Below are 18,674 nucleotides of genomic sequence, written 5' to 3'. Positions count from 1 at the left end.
CGTTACTGTCATGGACAGATCTGTCTGCTGAGGAAAGATTGGTGAGGATCAGATCAAGCATGTTTTCCCTCTTCTTGGCTCGCACCAGCTGCAGGACCAATCGAACAACTCTGATTTGGGACCTGAACAGCTGCTGCCGAGCCACTCTTAGTGATGGACATTGAAATCGCCAATGCAGAGTTCATCATTACCCACCCCAATATTCCATCCAAGTGCTGTACAACATAGAGGGCTCCTGATTCATCAGCCGAGAGAGAACAGTCAGCGGGAATCAACAGGCAGTTTCCTTGTCCATGTTAAACTGGATGCCCTGAGATTGAATGGGATCAGGATGCCATATTGAGAACTCCAAGTTAATTTCCTCCAGTATGTCACATTGTGCTGCCAACTATGCTGAGTCTGTCATGAAGGTGGAACAGGACATATCCATGAATGGAGTTGGTGACTCAGGGATATTATCTATAAGATATAGAACATAGAACATAGAAAAGTACAGCACAGTACAGGCCATTCAGCCCACGATGTTGTGCCGTGGAATAATCCTAATCCAAAAATAAAATAACCTAACCTAATTTCCCCTCAACTCACTGCTGTCCATGTACATGTCCACTGCTGTCCATGTACATGCTTAAATGCCACTAATGACTCTGCTTCCACGACTACTAGTGGCAAAGTATTCCATGTGCCCACAACTCTCTGAGTGAAGAACCTCCCTCTGACGTCTCCTCTATACCTTCCTCCGAATACCTTAAAAGTATGAACCCTCGTGGCAGTCAATCCTGCCCTGGGGAAAAGTCTCTGGCTATCGACTCTATCCATGCCTCTCATTACCTTGTACACCTCAATCAGGTCACCTCTCTTCCTCCATTTCTCCAGAGAGAAAAGTCCGAGCTCAGTCAACCTGTCCTCGTAAGAGAAGCCTTCCAGTCCAGGCAGAATTCTGGTAAACATCCTTTGCACCCGCTCCAAAGCCTTCACATCTTTCCTATAATAGGGTGACCAGAACGGAACACAATATTCCAAGTGTGGTCTCTGCAGGGTTTTGCAGAGATGCAGCATAACCTCGCGGCTCTTAAACTCGATCCTCCTGTTAATGAAAGACAAAACACCATATGCTTTCTTATCAACATTATCCACTTGGGTAGCAACATTGAGGGAGCTATGCACATGAACACTAAGATCCCGCTGTTCCTCCACACTGCCGAGAATCCTGCCTTTAATCCTATATTCAGCATTTGAGTTCGACCTTCCAAAATGCATCACTTCACATTTATCTACGTTGAACTCCATCTGCCATTTCTCAGCCCAGCTCTGCATTCTGCCAATGTCTCGCTGAAACCTGCAATAGCCCTCGATACTAGGAATGGCACCTCAAACCTTTGTGTCATCAGCAAACATACTAAACCACCCCTCAACCTCCTCATCCACGTCATTTATAAAAACTACAAAGAGCAGAGGCCCAGGAACAGAGTCCTGTGGACACCACTCAGCACTGACCTCCAGGCAGAATACTTACCATCTACAACCACTCTCTGCCTCCTGCCGGCCAGCTAATTCTGAATCCAGGCAGCCAAATCACCCTGTATCCCATACCTCCTGACTTTATGAATGAGCCTGCCATGGGGAACCTTCTCAAATGCCTTGCTGAAGTCCATGTACACCACATCCACTGCTCGACCCTCGACAACCTGTCTCGTGACCTCCTCAAAGAACTCAATAAGATTTGTAAGGCATGATCTGCCCCTCACAAAGCCATGCTGACTCCCTTTAATCACGCTATGCTTTTCCAAATAGTCATAAATCCTATCCCTCAGAATTCTTTCCAAAACCTTGCTGACCACAGACGTAAGACTGACTGGTCTGTAATTTCCAGGGATTTCCCTATTCCCTTTCTTGAAAAGAGGAACAACATTTGCCTCCCTCCAATCTTCCAGTACGACTCCCATGGAGAGTGAGGAAGCAAAGATCTTCGCCAGCGGCTTAGCAACCTCCTTTCTTGCTTCCCAGAGCAACCTCGGATAAATCTGGTCTGGCCCTGGGGACTTATCAATGTTAATGTTTGCCAAAATTTGCAGCACATCAACTTCCTCAATCTCGATCTGTTCAAGCCTGTTTTCCTGCTCTTCATGGCTCTCATTCAAAACAAGGTCCCTTTCCTTAGTGAAAAAGGAGCAAAAAACTCATTTAGGGCTTCCCCTATCTGCTCAGACTCCACGCTCAAGTTTCCTACACTACCCCTGATCAGCCCTTCCTTCTCCCTGATCATTCTCTTATTCCTCACGTATGAGTAAAATGCCTTCGGGTTCTCCCTAATCCTGCCTGCCAAGCCTTGTTCATGCCCCCTTCTGGCCCTCCTCAGTCCACTTTTGAGCTCCTTACGAGCAAGCCTGTAATCCTCTAAAGCTGTGCTAGATCCTTGCTTCCTCCACCTTACATAAGCTGCCTTTTTCTTTTTATCAGAAGCACCTCTGTTCCCATCTTCCAAGACTGCTTAATCTTACCCCTTCTTACCTGTCTTAGAGGAACAAATTTATACATCACTCGCAACAACTGCTCCTTAAACAGTCTCCCTATCTCTGTTGTGCCCTTTCTGTGGAACAATTGCTCCCAATCTGTACTTCCCAACTCCTGCCTGATAGCGTCATAGTTTCCTTTACCCCAGTTAGATATCTTCCCCTGGCAACTGCTCCTTTCCCTTTCCAAGGCTATGGTAAATGCATGGCTGTTGTGGTCACTGTCGGCAAAGTGTTCTCCCACCACGACATCTGACACCTGTCCTGGCTCATTGCTGAGCACCAAATCCAAAATGGCCTCCCCCCTCGTTGGCCTGTCCACATACTGAATAAGGAAACCCTCCTGAACACATTTGAAAAAAACAGCTCCATCCAAACCATCTGCACGAAGGAGGTTCCATTCAATATTGGGGAAGTTGAAGTCACCCATAACAACAACTGTGACCAACAAAGCCACACCTCCCCCTCTTTTTTCCACCTTCCCTGACCTTAATGAAAGATCTAAACCCTGGAACCTGTAACATCCATTCCTGACCCTGTTCTATCCATGTCTCCGAATGACCACGACATCGAAGTTCCAGCTACCTAACCAAGCTGCAAGCTCAGCTACCTTATTCTGGATACTCCTGGCATTAAATTAGACACACCTCAACCCAGCATGCTGTCTGCCAGCACACTCCTTTGACAGTGAGGTCCTGACCATGTCCTCCCTACGCTCATCCTCCTGTGTACTAGAACGACACCTTAGTTTGCCATTCCCCTTCTGAGCTAGTTTAAATCCACCTGAATAGCACTAGTGAATTTCCCACCCAGCATATTAGTGCCCCTCTGGTTCAAGTGGAGATCATCCTCTTTGTAGAGGTCCCACCTTCCCCAGAATGAGCCCCAATTGTCCATGTAGCTGAAGGCGTCTCACCTGCACCATCCCTGCAGCCACGTGTTCAGCTGAAATCTCTCCCTGTTCTTTACCTCGCTATCACGTGGTATGGGTGACAAACCAGTGATGACCATTCTGTTTGTTCTATCTCTCAGCTTCCACCCTAGCTCCCTCAAATCCTGCCTGACATCCTTATCACTCTTTCTACCTATGTCGTTGGTGCCTCTGTGGACCACGACTTGGGGCTGGTCACCCTCTCCCCTCAGGACCCCAAAGACATGAACTGAGACATCACGGACCCTGGCACCTGGGAGGCAACACACCAACTGTGAGTCTCTTTCGTTCCCGGCAAACCTTCTATCAGTTCCTCTAACTATTGAGTCCCCAATGACTATCACTCTTTTCCTACCCCGCCTTCCCTTCTGTGCAAGAGGGACAGACTCTGTGCCAGAGACCTGCACCCTACTGCATGCCCCTGGTAAGTCCTCCCCACCAACGGTATCCAAAACGGTATACTTGTTTTTCAGGGGAATGACCACAGGGGATCCCTGCACTGACTGTTTTTTCCCCCTTCTAAAAGTTACCCAGCTTTCTTCACGCTTAGGAGTAACTACTTCCCTGAAACTCTTGTCTATCACTGACTCTGCCTACCAAATGATCCGAAGCTCATCCAGCTCCCGCTCCCGTTCCCTAACGCGGTTTTGGAGGAGCAAGAGTAGGGTGCACTTCCTGCAGATGTATTTGGATGGGACACTAATGGTGTCCCTCACCTCATACATCATGCAGGAGGAACATTCCTCTACCTGCACTGCCATCCCTGCTAATCCCCGAAACAGAAAGTTTAAAAAAAGAAGCTTACCTTGATTTGTCCCTGGTGTATAAAGTTAGAGGTGGTGGATGGGTGGGAGGCCCGACAAGGGCAGGGTCTCAGGTTTACACAATGATCACTTAAAGTGCTGAGGGATGATAAAAATGGTCCCTCCCTTCCCGGAAACCGCTGCTCCGAGGTGCGGCTGCACAAAGAAATGGAAGGCTACGATGCTCGAGGTACGCTCGAGCTGGCATCGAGGAATTGAGCGGAGGCGCAAGGGACAGAGAGGGAACGAGGGAGGGAGGGACCGGAGCAAGGGACAGGAGCGAGGGATGGGGAAGGAGCTAGGGACCAGAGCAAGGGATGGGGAGGGAGAGAGGGATGGGGATCGAACGAGACCCAGGAAGAGAGTGAGGGATGGAGCGAAGGACTGGGAGGGAGTGGTGTTGGGGAGGGAGGGGGGAAGGGATTGAGGGACGGGTGGGAGAGAGCTACTGATGGGTTGGGATCGAGTGAGCGAGTGACGGAGCAAGGGAGCAAGAGAAGGAGAGGAAGGGACAGAGCGAGGGAACAAAGGATGGCCAGGGAGAGAGGGAGGGAACAAGGGACAGGTCAGGAAGTAACGAAGGACAGGGAGGGAGGGAGGGATGGGGAGGGAAAGAGAAGGTGTGATGAAGCGAGTAATGGAGCGGGAGAATGATGGTCAGAGGAAGGGATCGATGGACGGGTAGGGAGGATGGGGGCGAAGGACAGGTGAGGAGGTAACAAAGGACGGTAGGGAGTAAGGGAGGGTGAGGGTGCGAGGGACGTCAAGGGAGCGAGGGACAGAGAGGTTTGGAGTGGGAGCAGGGAACGGGGAAGGAGCGACGGGGATGGAGCGATGGTGTGAGTGATAGGGAGGAAGGGAGGGAGAGAGATAGAGCGGCAGGGAGTGAGTGAGAGAGCGACAGGGGTAGGGGATAGGGGAAAGGGGAACAGGGCCCAAGGAGCCAGATACAGGGCCGGGGCCAAGGAAACCAGGGGGTTACAGAGATAAGTGAGGGACTCGAAGTTAGAGAGGAGGACAAGGAAGAGGGGGCAGAGAGAGAGAGAGAGAGAGAGAGAGAGAGAGAGAGAGAGAGGGAGAGAGAGAAAGTGGGTCAGAGATAGAGAGGGTGAGACAACGCAACAGAGGCAGAGTGAGAGCGAGGTGGATGGAGAGAGCCAAATGGTACAGTGGGGGATGGGGAGAGAGATCGAGAAAGGAAGGGGACGGAGAGAGGGAAAGAGTGTGATACGGGATTTGGGAGAGATGGGGTCACAGGGAAAAATACAAAGTGGGAGATGGGGTTCACACAGGCAGAGGGTGAGAGAAAACCGGTGCAGATGTTCGAAGTGGAGGGACAGAGAGACAGGACGCAGGGAGAGAGAGAGAGGAAGTGATTTGGAGAGGGTGAGTGGAAAGGGAGAAGGAAGGGAGTGGAGAGAGGGATGGGGAGCACAGAGAAATGTGGGTCAGAGAGGGAGAGAGCGAGTAAGGAGGGACAGGAGAGAGAGAAAGAGACAGAGATATACCAAATGTGAATGCAAGGACAGAGTGACTTATACCAACTCCCGAGCTCAGTCCCAAAATTCTCACATTCCCTTGGGGCCAAGTCTGTCTCTCTCCAGCTGAGCTTCTTCAACACAGAGACAAACAACAACATAGTTTGCTGTGCTGCTTGGCACTTTTTAATGAACGTTAATTACATATTGAAGTTATGGATGCAGTCAGCGGAATGGTGCCTTTTCTCTATGGCCTGAGAGTTGAGAGAAACATTGACATGTTTCCCTGTAACCCGCTGTGGGATAAGGTTGGATAAACCAGCACTACCCTCAGTCTGCTACCATAGCGACAGGCTGCTTCATTGCTGAAACATTGAACTGAAATGAGAAAATCCTGGATGGATTGATTCATGAGTGAATTTGATTGATTGATGAATTTGGGTAAAGGGATATTTCAGCACATTCTTCAGCTGCTGCCTGAACTTAGTCTGGGTCACGGCATAAATCGCGGTGTTTGTGCAGCAACTGAGGAGCTGCAGCATGAAGCCCAATTCCTGCACACAGCCATCTAGATACAAAGAGTCATACCCCAAATTAAACATCCGGAGCCATATAGAAAACACAGTTAACATTGACCATAACAAGATGAAATTGGCGGAGATCACAAACAGTAAAATGATGGATTTTTTTCGCTTTCTTACTTCTGTGTCACATTGACCGTCCGCATTGGTGTGAGCCTGGAGTCTCCTGCGGGCTCTGCTGGTCACTAAAATGTGTCTGACGGTGAAAACATTGAGCAGCAGAATCAGGAAAAATGGGAGAGTCGGGGTTAGAATGTGGTGGAGGAACTCAATTGTGGTCCAGACACGAGAGCCATAAACATCGGCTGTTACAAAACAAAACCAGCGGGGGTTCGCCAGGCAATAGCGAGCTGTGAGCATAAAATACCAGAAAATGTTCTTTAAACAGCTCAGCACAGTCACTGTTCCCAGAACCACAGCCGCCGTTTTCTCACTGCAATATTTACTTTTCAGCTTCTGGCAGCAAATGGCCACAAATCGATCAAAGGTGAAAGTGACGGTGAACCAGACAGAACAGTCAATGGCTCCATAAAGCAGGACGGCGTGGATATTACACAGGGGGATGGACGCCAGGAAATAAAACTGCTCCCGATAAACAATGGGAATGTGTCTCAATATCAGGTCGAGGATAATGACCGGTAGATCCGCCACTGCCATGGCCCCCAAGTAACGTCTGACACATGGAGACAATCCACACTCTTTATAAAGCAGGACGTAGATTGTCACTACGTTAACTGTGAGGAAGGAAAACAAACAAATTATACTTCAGCCCGGAGGCAAAGTTACCAGTTTTATTGAGGACCCAGTGACATTTTCAAATGTATCACTGATTTATTGCGAAAAAAAATGAAGATTAAATAACAAATGGTAATGTCTCAAAATTTTAACAAGAAATGTAACGTAAAATACAAGAAACAGTCCCTCCCTGAAGACACGAATGCACATCCATAAGAATAGATGGTTTTCAGAACATTCCTTCAAACTCTCTCACTCGAGAGCAGGCACAGGTCACTTCTTTACAGTTCCTGCTATAGAGGCTGAAGACGTGCCCATCCTGAAGGATTCTCTCCCAGTTCCTTGAAGACAAGCGTAGGTTGGAGATTTCTGTCTTTTAGCTTAAATTGTGGTCAATTTACAGTTTTGAAGAAACATGAACACAGGGAAAATGCATTCACCCCTTTAACTGTCTGAGGGGATTTTGAAACAGTGTCTCCTTCTCCCTGGAACAGGATATTTTCCCTCAGGATCTAATATTTTGATCAATTAACTGACATCCAACTGTTCACAAATAATGACAGTCACAGAATGGTCCGAGGAAGGTTCACCAAACACGAAACGTTAACTCTGCTGGCTCCTCCACAGATGCGGCCAGAACTGCTGAGCTTTTACAGCAGCTTTGATTTTGTTCCTGATATGAATGCAATCCCACAGTAAATCAATAATATTGACAGGATTTAAGAAATCCAAGCTAAGCTGAAAACTGGCACTGAAAGAATGGCCCAAAATCTGGGCATGGTTTTGGTCTTATGCATCGGGTAGCGTCCATGCCACTGAGGCAGAGTTCTGGATTTAATTTCCACACCTGAACCTGTAGTGATGTCCCCAGCTCTGGACCAGAAGTTCTGGATTCAAGTCCTGCCTGTTTCAGAGGTGTGTCACAGCATGTCAGGATAGGTTAATGATGAAACACACAGGACAATAATGTTGCAGATTCAGGGGCTGTTGCAGTGTGGTGGTCGTGTCTCCATCTGTGGGCCCAAAGGTCTGGATTGAAATCCGCAGAGGTGCTTCATAACATATTTAAACAAGTTGATTAAAATTATTTTAGAATTGTGACTTGATAAAGGAGGAAGAGGCTTCAGTTTTGAATTTCAGGGTTGAGAGGAAGCATGGCCATTCGTGTTGATTGGAGTAAAAATTGTACTGTTTAGATGTTTGTACAATCACAAAGGCATGGACATGGTGAATAGTCAAGATCTTTTTCCAAGAGTCCAAAATTAGAAGGTTTAATGTGAATAGGGAACATCTTAAAAAGGACACAAGAGGCAACTTTTTCAAGTAGAGGATGATTTGTGTATGGAACGAAGTGCCAGAGGGAGTTGTGGAGGCTGGTAAAAGCAACATTTAAAAGGCATCGGGATGGATATATAAACAGGAAGGGTTTCGAGGGATACGGGTCAAAAGCTCGCAAAAGGGACTAGATTAATTTCGGATATCTGGTCAGCATGGACAAGTTGGACTAAATGGTTTGTTCCCATGCTGTGCATCTTTTTGATTCACTCATCCAATTTATCCAGATCTCTGTGTAATCTTAGATAACATTCTTCCCTATCCACTGTAAAATCAATCTTGGTGTCATCCACAGAGATAATGGGAACTGCAGATGCTGGAGAATCAAAGATAACAAAGTGTGGAGCTGGATGAACACAGCAGGCCAAGCAGCATCTCAGGAGCACAAAAGCTGACGTTTCGGGCCTTGGCCCTTCCTCAGAGAGGTTAATGGAGACAGGGTTCTGGAATAAATTTTGAGAGAGGGGGAGACAGACCGAAGATAGGTGGAGAGGAGAGTCTAGGTGGGGAGGTGGGGATCCCACTTCCTACAGAAAAAGGGGGTGGCCATGGGCACCCGCATGGGCCCAAGCTATGCCTGCCTCTTTGTAGGTTAAGTGGAACAGTCGCTCTTCCGCCCCTACACAGGCCCCAAACCCCACCTCTTCCTCCGCTACATTGATGACTCTATCGGCGCCGCCTCTTGCTCCCAAGAGGAGCTCGAACAGTTCATCCACCTTACTAACACCCTCCATCCCAAACTCATTTCATCTGGGCCATGTCCAGCACATCCCTCACCTCCCCGGACCTCTCTGTCTCCATCTCAGGCAACCAGCTGGAAACTGATGTCCACTTCAAGCCCACCGACTCCCACAGCTACCTAGAATACACCTCCTCCCACACAACCCCCTCAAAAACTCCATCCCCTATTCCCAATTCCTTTGCCTCCGCCGCATCTGCTCTGAAGATGAGGTCTTCCACTCCCGCACATCCCAGATGTCCGTGTTCTTCAAGGATCACAACTTCCCCCCAACCCCGCAGTGGACGAGAATGCCCTTGACCATGTCTCCCGTATTTCCCACAACACATTCCTCACACCCCGCCCCTGCAATAACCGCCCGAAGAGAATCCCCCTCGTCCTCACATAACACCCCACCAACCTCCGAATACAACGCATCTTCCTCCGACACTTCCGCCATCTACAATCCGACCTCTCCATCCAAGACATTTTTCCATCCCGACCCTTGTCTGCCTTCCAGAGTGACCACTCTCTCCGTGATTCGCTTGTTGGCCCCACACTCCCCTCCAACTCCACCACACCTGGTACCTTCCCCTGCAACTGCGGGAAGTGCAACACTTGCCCCCACACCTCCTCCCTCACCCCCATCCCAGGCCCCAAAAGGACTTTCCATATTAAACAGATGTTCACCTGCACATCTGCCAATGTAGTACACTGTATCCACTGTGCCTGGTTGGGGAAACCAAGCGGAGGCTTGGGGACCGCTTTGCAGAACACATCCGCTCACTTCTCAATAACCAACTGCACCTCCCAGTCGCGAACCATTTTAACTCCCACTCCCATTCCTCATGGACATCATGGGCCTCCTGCAGTGCCACAATGATGCCACCCGAAGGTTGCAGGAACAGCAACTCATATTCCGCTTTGGAACCCTGCAGCCCAATGTTATCAATGTGGACTTCACAAGCTTCAAAATCTCTCCTTCCCCCACTGCATCCCAAAACCAACCCATTTCGCCCCCTCCCCCGACTGCATCACAAAACCAGCCCAGCTCGTCTCCGCCTCCCTAATCTCTTGTTCCTCTCACCTATCCCCTCCTCCCACCTCCAGCCACACCTCCCTTTCCCACCTACCAACCTCATCCCGCCTCCTTGACCTGTCCGTCCTTCCCGGACTGACCTACCCCCTCCCCACATCCCCACCTATAGTCTCCTCTCCACCTATCTTCTCCTCTATCCATCTTCGGTCCGCCTCCCCCTCTCTCCCTCTTTATTTCAGAACCATCTCCCCATCCCCCTTTCTGATGAAGGGCTGAGGCCCTAACGTCAGCTTTTGTGCTCCTGAGATGCTGCTTGGCCTGCTGTGTTCATCCAGCTTCACACTTTGTTATCTTGGTACCATCCACAAACTTGCTGGTTGTGCCTTAAATAATTCACACCTAAATCATTTTCATAAATGACAAACAAATGTAGAGCCAGCAGAGATACCTGTGGATCATCGCTGGTAATCAGCTTCCAGTCTCAGAAACAACCCTTCATGGCCACCCTGTCTCCTCCTATTAAGCAGAAATACACAGAAATATACACATGCAGGCATATCGGGATACAAGCACAGTTGTGTCTTCGAGACGGGGTAGATAGATTTTGATTCTTAAGGGGATCAAGGGTTACATTCAGAAGACAGTAGAATTGTGTTGAGAAACATGTCAGGCATGATCGAACAGCAGAGCAGACTGCCCCAATTTCTTCTGCTCTATGGTCTTAGGGAATCAGGAATATTTTCCTATGAAAGCTTGAGAGGCTGAGATTGATAAATACTTTATGGAACAGAGCCAGTGGGAATGTGGGATAGGTTTAAGGGGCTGAAATGTCACATCTGCTCCCATTTGTTGTGCTCTTCAAAGAGGAGGTGACATGCTATGAGGTTAAGACTCTTTAAGGTGTCTCCTAATCCTGATTGAAATAAGGATTTTGTTTTCTCGACAATATTGTGCTGTCTGTGGTGTTATCATCCCCAGGGAACGTTGAAGACTCGGTTACTAAAGAGATTTAATGCTGACCTCAACTGACCTTTGATGATCAGCAGAGTCAATATTTATTAGGAATAAACAGGAAAGGGGTGTTCAGCCATAAACAGATCAGCTATGATTTTTCTAAATTGAGCAGCAGGCTTGAGTGTCCAAATGGCCAACTGCAGGCCCTATCTCTCCGTGACTCCCTTGTTCGCTCCACACTGCCCTCCAACCCCACCACACCCGGCACCTTCCCCTGCAACCGCAAGAAATGCTACACTTGTCCCCACACCTCCTCCCTCATCCCCATCCCAGGCCCCAAGATGACATTCCACATTAAGCAGAGGTTCACCTGCACATCTGCCAATGTGGTATACTGCATCCACTGTACCCGGTGTGGCTTCCTCTACATTGGGGAAACCAAGCGGAGGCTTGGGGACCGCTTTGCAGAACACCTCCGCTCAGTCCGCAACAAACAACTGCACCTCCCAGTCGCAAACCATTTCCACTCCCCCTCCCATTCTCCAGATGACATGTCCATCATGGGCCTCCTGCACTGCCACACTGATGCCACCCGAAGGTTGCAGGAACAGCAACTCATATTCCGCCTGGGAACCCTGCAGCCATATGGTATTAATGTGGACTTCACCAGTTTCAAAATCTCCCCTTCTCCTACTACATCCCAAAACCAGCCCAGTTCGTCCCCTCCCCCCACTGCACCACACAACCAGCCCAGCTCTTCCCCCCCATCCACTGCATCCCAAAACCAGTCCAACCTGTCTCTGCCTCCCTAACCGGTTCTTCCTCTCACCCATCCCTTCCTCCCACCCCAAGCCGCACCCCCAGCTACCTACTAACATCATCCCACCTCCTTGACCTGTCCGTCTTCCCTGGACTGACCTATCCCCTCCCTACCTCCCCATCTACACTCTCTCCAACTATTGTCTTTACTCTCCATCTTCGGTCCGCCTCCCCCTCTCTCCCTATCTATTCCAGTTCCCTCTCCCCATCCCCCTCTCTGATGAAGGGTCTCGCCCCGAAACGTCAGCTTTTGTGCTCCTGAGATGCTGCTTGGCCTGCTGTGTTCATCCAGCCTCACATTTTATTATCTTGGAATTCTCCAGCATCTGCAGTTCCCATTATCTCTGCAGGCCCTATCCGATGTGTTTTTATCTCACCCCATCTCTCGAAGCTGTTATACCAGTAAAGGAAGACCCATTCAGCCAGCCAGGATTACGACAGATAGGAGGAGACCTTTCTGCCCTTCGAATGAGTTACATAGGAATAGAATGAAATATTCAATCATAGATTCATGGAGGTATACAGCATGGAAACAGACCATTTGGTCCAACTCATCCATGCTACTCAGATATCCTGAATAAATCTCGCCCCATTTGCCAGCATTTGGGTCCATATCTCTCTCAACCCTCCCTTAGTCATCTAGCCATCCAGATGCCTTTTAAATGTGGTAACTCTATCGCCTTCAACACTTCATCCGGCGGCTCATTCCATACAAGCACCACTTTCTGCATGAAAATGTTGCCCTTTCAATCGCTTTTAAATCTTTCCCCTCTCACCTTAACCTATGCCCTCTCGTTTCGGACTCCCCAGCCCGGGGAAAAGACCTTCACTCTTTCCCCTGATTTACCATGATCTTGTAAACCTTGAGAAGGTCACCCCTCAATGACAGTTGTTTATTTTGTTGTGTGGAGACTGCAGCAATTTTTCAACACAGAAGCCACAGCCAAAAATGAAAATAATTATTTAGATTATCTGTATTGGTGTGCTATTAAATGGACAAAATTAAACCAGGCTAACAGGAAATTTCTCCTCCTGCTGAATACATGTCCGGGGAAAATTGAGGGCTGCATTGAGAGGGCAGACAGTATTTATTGCTGCATCTGAAAGACAGCATTTTTGACTGCAGTGTCCTACCCAAGTGTCCATCTATATTCTGTGCTTGACTGTTAATCGCTCAAGAATCAGTATCATTGACAGTATAACCTCTACCTGATTATCTGACAACAAATGTCCCTAACAGGGAATTGCAGAGCACATGAAAACTCGACAACGAGCTGAATGGTTGTATGGTTTAGACTTTGGAGGGAGTGGTGACAGCGCAAGGGGGCAGCCGGGAAGGCAAGCTTCTGCTTTTAAAAACTTACCTTGTGAATTGGAGGACTACTTGATTTGAGCAGAAGGAGTGGTGAGAGCGCAAGGCAGGAAGTGAACTATTGCATCTGGGCATGGTCTGCATCAATGGTTTAGATAAATGCAACAAAATGTATTTGAACTAAATTTGTCAGTGATGCTAAGATTAGCAGGAAATTACGTAATCAGGAGGAGGTAGAGGGGATGTAAATGGATAAGCAATTTGGCAGATGAAATATAACATATCTAACTGTGAACCTGTGATATTTTCAGGAAGAACAAAAGACTATAACTTACATAAATGGGGGGAGATTATGGGGCTTAGTGATACAGTGTGTACTAGAGGGTTCGCTCTGAAATTTTCAGACATTGGAAGCGTTGCTCTACCATCCTGATGGACTACTCCCTGATGTTCCAAGTTGCCTCATTATTCTCAGTACACACAGGATATTTTGATGTGGTTGGTTGGCACTGGGGAGTGGTGAGGGGGAGGGTGTTTAGGACAGTGAATAAAGGGAGCGGCCTTTATCTACCATACCATCCTTTCTTTTTACATGGAGGCATGCAGAATACTGGAATTGCTGCCTGCTTCTGAATGAAGAGGCTGTGGATGTTGCCAGGATAGTGGGCCTTCAGCAACATGATGTACTGTGTATGGTCACACTGCAACATTAATGGAGTGAGAGTTTGGAGGGCTCAATCACAATAATGAAAATAATAAATGAAGGTATTTTCAGATGAGCTGAAATGGTTAGTTATATCTCATTATCTGTTCACCTCCCAGAACCAGCCTGGACACCTTTTTTTACTCACTCAAAGGGTGTGGGTTTCACTGGCTGGGCCAACATTCACTCCCATCCCTCATTGCCCAGAGAGCACTTACAGCCTGTGACATTATTGGGTGTTTGGGGTCACATGTAGGCCACAGCAGGGGTGGGGAGGGTGGATGGCAATTTCTTTCCCTACAAGATGTGACTGAATCAGATGGGTTTTCCTGGCAATTGCCAATGGTTTCATCTTCATCATTCAACTTTAAATTCCAGATTGTTATTGAATTCAAATTGCAAAATGTCCCTTGGCAGATTTGAACTCATGGCCTCAACGCATTACGGGTGTTTTCAGATTAAGAAACTAGCAATAATACACTTGGCCACCACTGTTAGCCCAGATGAAATATCTGTTCAGCATGGAGCACGTTGCAGACCAGATTGTGTCCTGAGCTTCATCTTACAGGAACTTTCAATCATTCACCTCCCCAACTTTCTGTCCTGAGCAGATGACTCATAGACACTTCTTACACCAGGTTTTCTTAAGCACGTGTTCGAGAGCCATTTCTCATGAGGATGGACTCTCCAAACAATATATTACATCAGCTTTATACTTGCACATAATCATCAGCCCACTTTATACAGACCACGGAAAAATATACACTGATTTTCTGGTTATCAATATCCAATCACAGAGAGTAATTCTAATTATCTTGCTTGGTCACCTTATTGTGCTCGGCCAATGACACCATTTCAACAAATGTCATTACAAAGTATAACTTCATGCAGACATTTATTTTGTCGTCAGCCATTATCTTGACTGATATCTGACTGCAGCTTCTTCATTGTCATCAAAATTTCTATTGTCCCTTGTATTTGATATTGTTATTTTATCAGGGAACTACAGTAAAATTTTGCATGATTTTACATGGCATAACATCCGTTGCCTTTCACAAAACCATGTTGACTCCAATTGCGGGAAGGTGTTCTCAAATGGCCTGCAGTCCTTTCCTTTATAATGGAGTCAAGCAGATTCCCAATGATGAATGTTCGACTAACTAGGCTATCAGCTCTTGCTTTCTGCCTCCCTCTCTTCTTGAAGCCATGCATTATTGTGCATAGAGTCCGACAATACAGAAACAGAACCTCCAGTGCAACCCCTCTGACCAGATATCTCAATCTGATCTTGTCCCATTTACCAGCATTTGGTGCAGATCACTCTAAACACTTCCTATTCACATAACCATCCAGGTGTCTTTTTAAAGAAAATGTAATTTAACCAGCCTCAATGTCTTCTAACGGCAGCTCATTCCATACATGCACCACACTCTGTGTGAAAAAGTCACCTCTTGGGCCCTTTTTATATCTTGTATGTTTCATTTTAAACCTGTCGTATCTAGTTTTCGATTCTGCTACCCTGGGGAAACTTCCGAGGCTATTCATCATATCCATGCCCCACATGTGTATTTTTTATAAATCTCTGTGTGGTTACCCTCAGCGTTTGATTCTCCAGAGGGATAAAAAGAAGCCCAGACTATTCACTGTCTTTCTATAACTCATACCCAATATAACACCAAACTTCGCATCATCCTTGTAAATATTTTTTGAATACTTTCCAAATTTAACAACATCTTTCATGTCGCAGGGTGTCCAGAATTATACGCAATATTCCAAAAGTTGCCTCACCATCGTCCTGTCCAGCCGTGACATCAAGTCCCAATTCCTGTACTCATTACACCGATCAACATCACGATAGAGGTTTTTTCAGTTTTGTTGGAACATTTATGGAATACAGAGAATGCTGCAATATTTCAAACAATGTCCCCTTCTTGATCCATCAAACTGGCTTCCCCAGTCAAGATAATGATAGCTGATCCTTTATACCCACACTATACTCCTGTTCTATCCGTATCACTTTTGTTCGGTTAAATCCATCCACTTGATTCGAATTGACATTCAGTGCCTTGACTTCCACAGCTTTCTGTGGAACTACATTTCCTATGTTCACCAGCCTCTGAGTGAACACATTTATTCTCATTCCAATGCAGATTGATCTGCGTGTATCTAAGACTACAACCCCTTCTTTCAGACAATCCAGCCAGGAAATCACCATCCTTGTTTCCATTCTGCTTTGCTCTGACAGAGTTTTATATGTTTTACTGAGATCCCCACTCATTTTTGGAACCCTCATCGAATACAGGCCTAGTCAATTCAAACTCCGCTCACACAACAAATTGTCATCACAAGGATCAGCCTGGTCATCCTTTGTTATATTCCTCTGGAGCAAATGTGTCCTTTGTTAGGTAAGGAGGCCGCAGCTGCACACAGTACTGCAGAATATTTACAATAGAGACCTCACCTGTACAGCCACAGTACTACAGCCTTACTCCTCGACGTGATGATCTTTGAAATGAATATCTATCCAGCATTTATCCTGCATTGTTCCTTTCCATGACTGATGTACAAAAACATCCAGATCCTTTTCAGCAATGTGAGTGCCTACTTGGTGGATCAATATGCAGTGACCAGCGTACCAATGCCATTCACAGTTTTTGGCTCCTGGCTTCAGAATTTACTGCCCTGCATCGTTCTCAGAGGTCTGCACAGAAGAACACAAAATACAGGGGGCACAAGTCCCTTTATAGATTAATATTTTTCAAACAATCCCTTTTCAAATATTATGCTGCTCTTCTATTACTTGCCACCAAAGTGCACAACGTAACATGCGTCCTCATTGCGCTTCATCTGCAATATATTTTTCCAGTCATTCCACTTGTCTCAATTGCCTTGGAGCATCTTTCCATTCTCCGCACCACTCTCAATCCCAGTTTCGTACTGTCAGCAGACTTGGACACATTGCACTTGATTCCCTCAACCAAACTTTTGATGTGATCTTGAGTCCCTGATTTACACCATGAAACTTTCAATCAAAAAAAAAATCCGTTTATTCCTGCTCACTGTTTCCTGTCAGCTCTCCCATTATGACACCATGTCCATATATTTGGCCCAATCCCATGTGTTTTTACTTTGCACAGTAGGCTTGGGACTGAATCAAAAATCTTTCCAAATATCCAAATGCAGTACATCCATTCTTTTTCCATAATTTATATTCAGATTGGTTTCTCAAATACGATCCCCAGATCATAAACAGACGTTGACTTTGTCTATGCCCATTAAATCCCGACACAATAATTTCTCCAAATTAGTTTATTCACTAATTTCATTCTCTTTCCATTTCCCACCATACTTAGGTTTCCTCTTATTGCTCAGGTTTTATTTTGTGTTTTCTTCTGTGAATACAGAAATGAAGGAGTTATGTCAGACTTCTACCATTTCCTTGTTATTCATTTCCCATTCTCTTGTTTCAGACTGCTTTTTTTCCATACGTTCCTTCCTGGGATCTGTTTAGAGGCAATTACAATTCATGCTTATTCCTCTTGTTATTATAGTCCCAAGAAACCCAACAATTCCTGCCCTATGCTGCTCAATGATTGAACATCCACAACCATACAATCACAGAAGTATAGTCTGTGTACCGTCAGAAATACAGTGCAACATCCAGTAAATCCCACTTTCCTACATGAAGCGTGTAGCCTTGAATATTATGAGACTTCAAGCACTCATCCAAATACTGTTCAATGGGTTGTGAGCTCACCCATGACAACTCCCTCAGAAAGTGCATTCTCGACCCTAGCACTCTCTGGGTGAAAACAATCCTGAAATTTTCTTGAACTCTCAAACCCCTCACTTGAAAAGTGTGGTCCTTTTTCTTGGCGCGTTTACTAAAATGAGCAGCTGCTTTCCATTAACCCTGTTCATACCTCTCAATCTTGTATACCTGAATTACTTACACATTCAACTTTCACTACTCAAATTCAAACAACCGGAGATTAATCAGCCTCTCTTCAGAGCTGATGTGCTCCATCCCAGAGAACATCTTGGTGAATTTCCTCTGTGTTCCTTTCAGTGCATCCTCATCCTTCCTGTAACATCACAACAAGGACTGCACACAGTACTCTATCTTGGCCTAACCAATTTCTTGTATACTCTGATAATCTATGCCTTGATGAATAAAGGCTATCCCTGCAGCCCCCTAAGCCTTGTTAACTAGCCTAATAACTTGTCCAGTCATATCAGGGAAGTGCCCTCTGAACTTCCGAGAGTGCTGCCATTCATTGAGGACTCCCCTTGTCTGGTTCATTGTTCCGAAGTGTAACACTTCATATTTATCAGTGTTACATTCCATCTGCCATTGATCCGCCTGTCTGACGTTTCTGTCACTATCTTCCTGCAATGTAAGACCTTCCCCTTACCTACAGAACATCTCGCCAAGCCCAATTTACGTAACACATATCCCTCTATACCTGCTCCACATTCAGGTCTACATCATTTATGAATTCCACAAATAATAAGGGACACAACACTGATCCCTATGGTACACCATTGGTCACTGGTTTCCAGTCACACCGTCAACCATCTACTATCTTCCTCTGTCTCCTGACACTAAGTCGATTATGGATCAAACTTCGCAAGTCAGGAAGGGGCTCCTTGATTATTTTGGTCTGCTTGCCGTGCTCGTAGAATATCTGGGAATTCTCCTTCAATTTGCCTGCCAGCAGCTTCCCATGCCCCTGTGCTCATCTCTCTCCCC

Source organism: Stegostoma tigrinum, unplaced genomic scaffold, assembly GCF_030684315.1.
Source record: "Stegostoma tigrinum isolate sSteTig4 unplaced genomic scaffold, sSteTig4.hap1 scaffold_76, whole genome shotgun sequence".
In the NCBI taxonomy this organism is placed as follows: domain Eukaryota; kingdom Metazoa; phylum Chordata; class Chondrichthyes; order Orectolobiformes; family Stegostomatidae; genus Stegostoma; species Stegostoma tigrinum.
Note: the sequence above shows the minus strand (reverse complement) of the source record.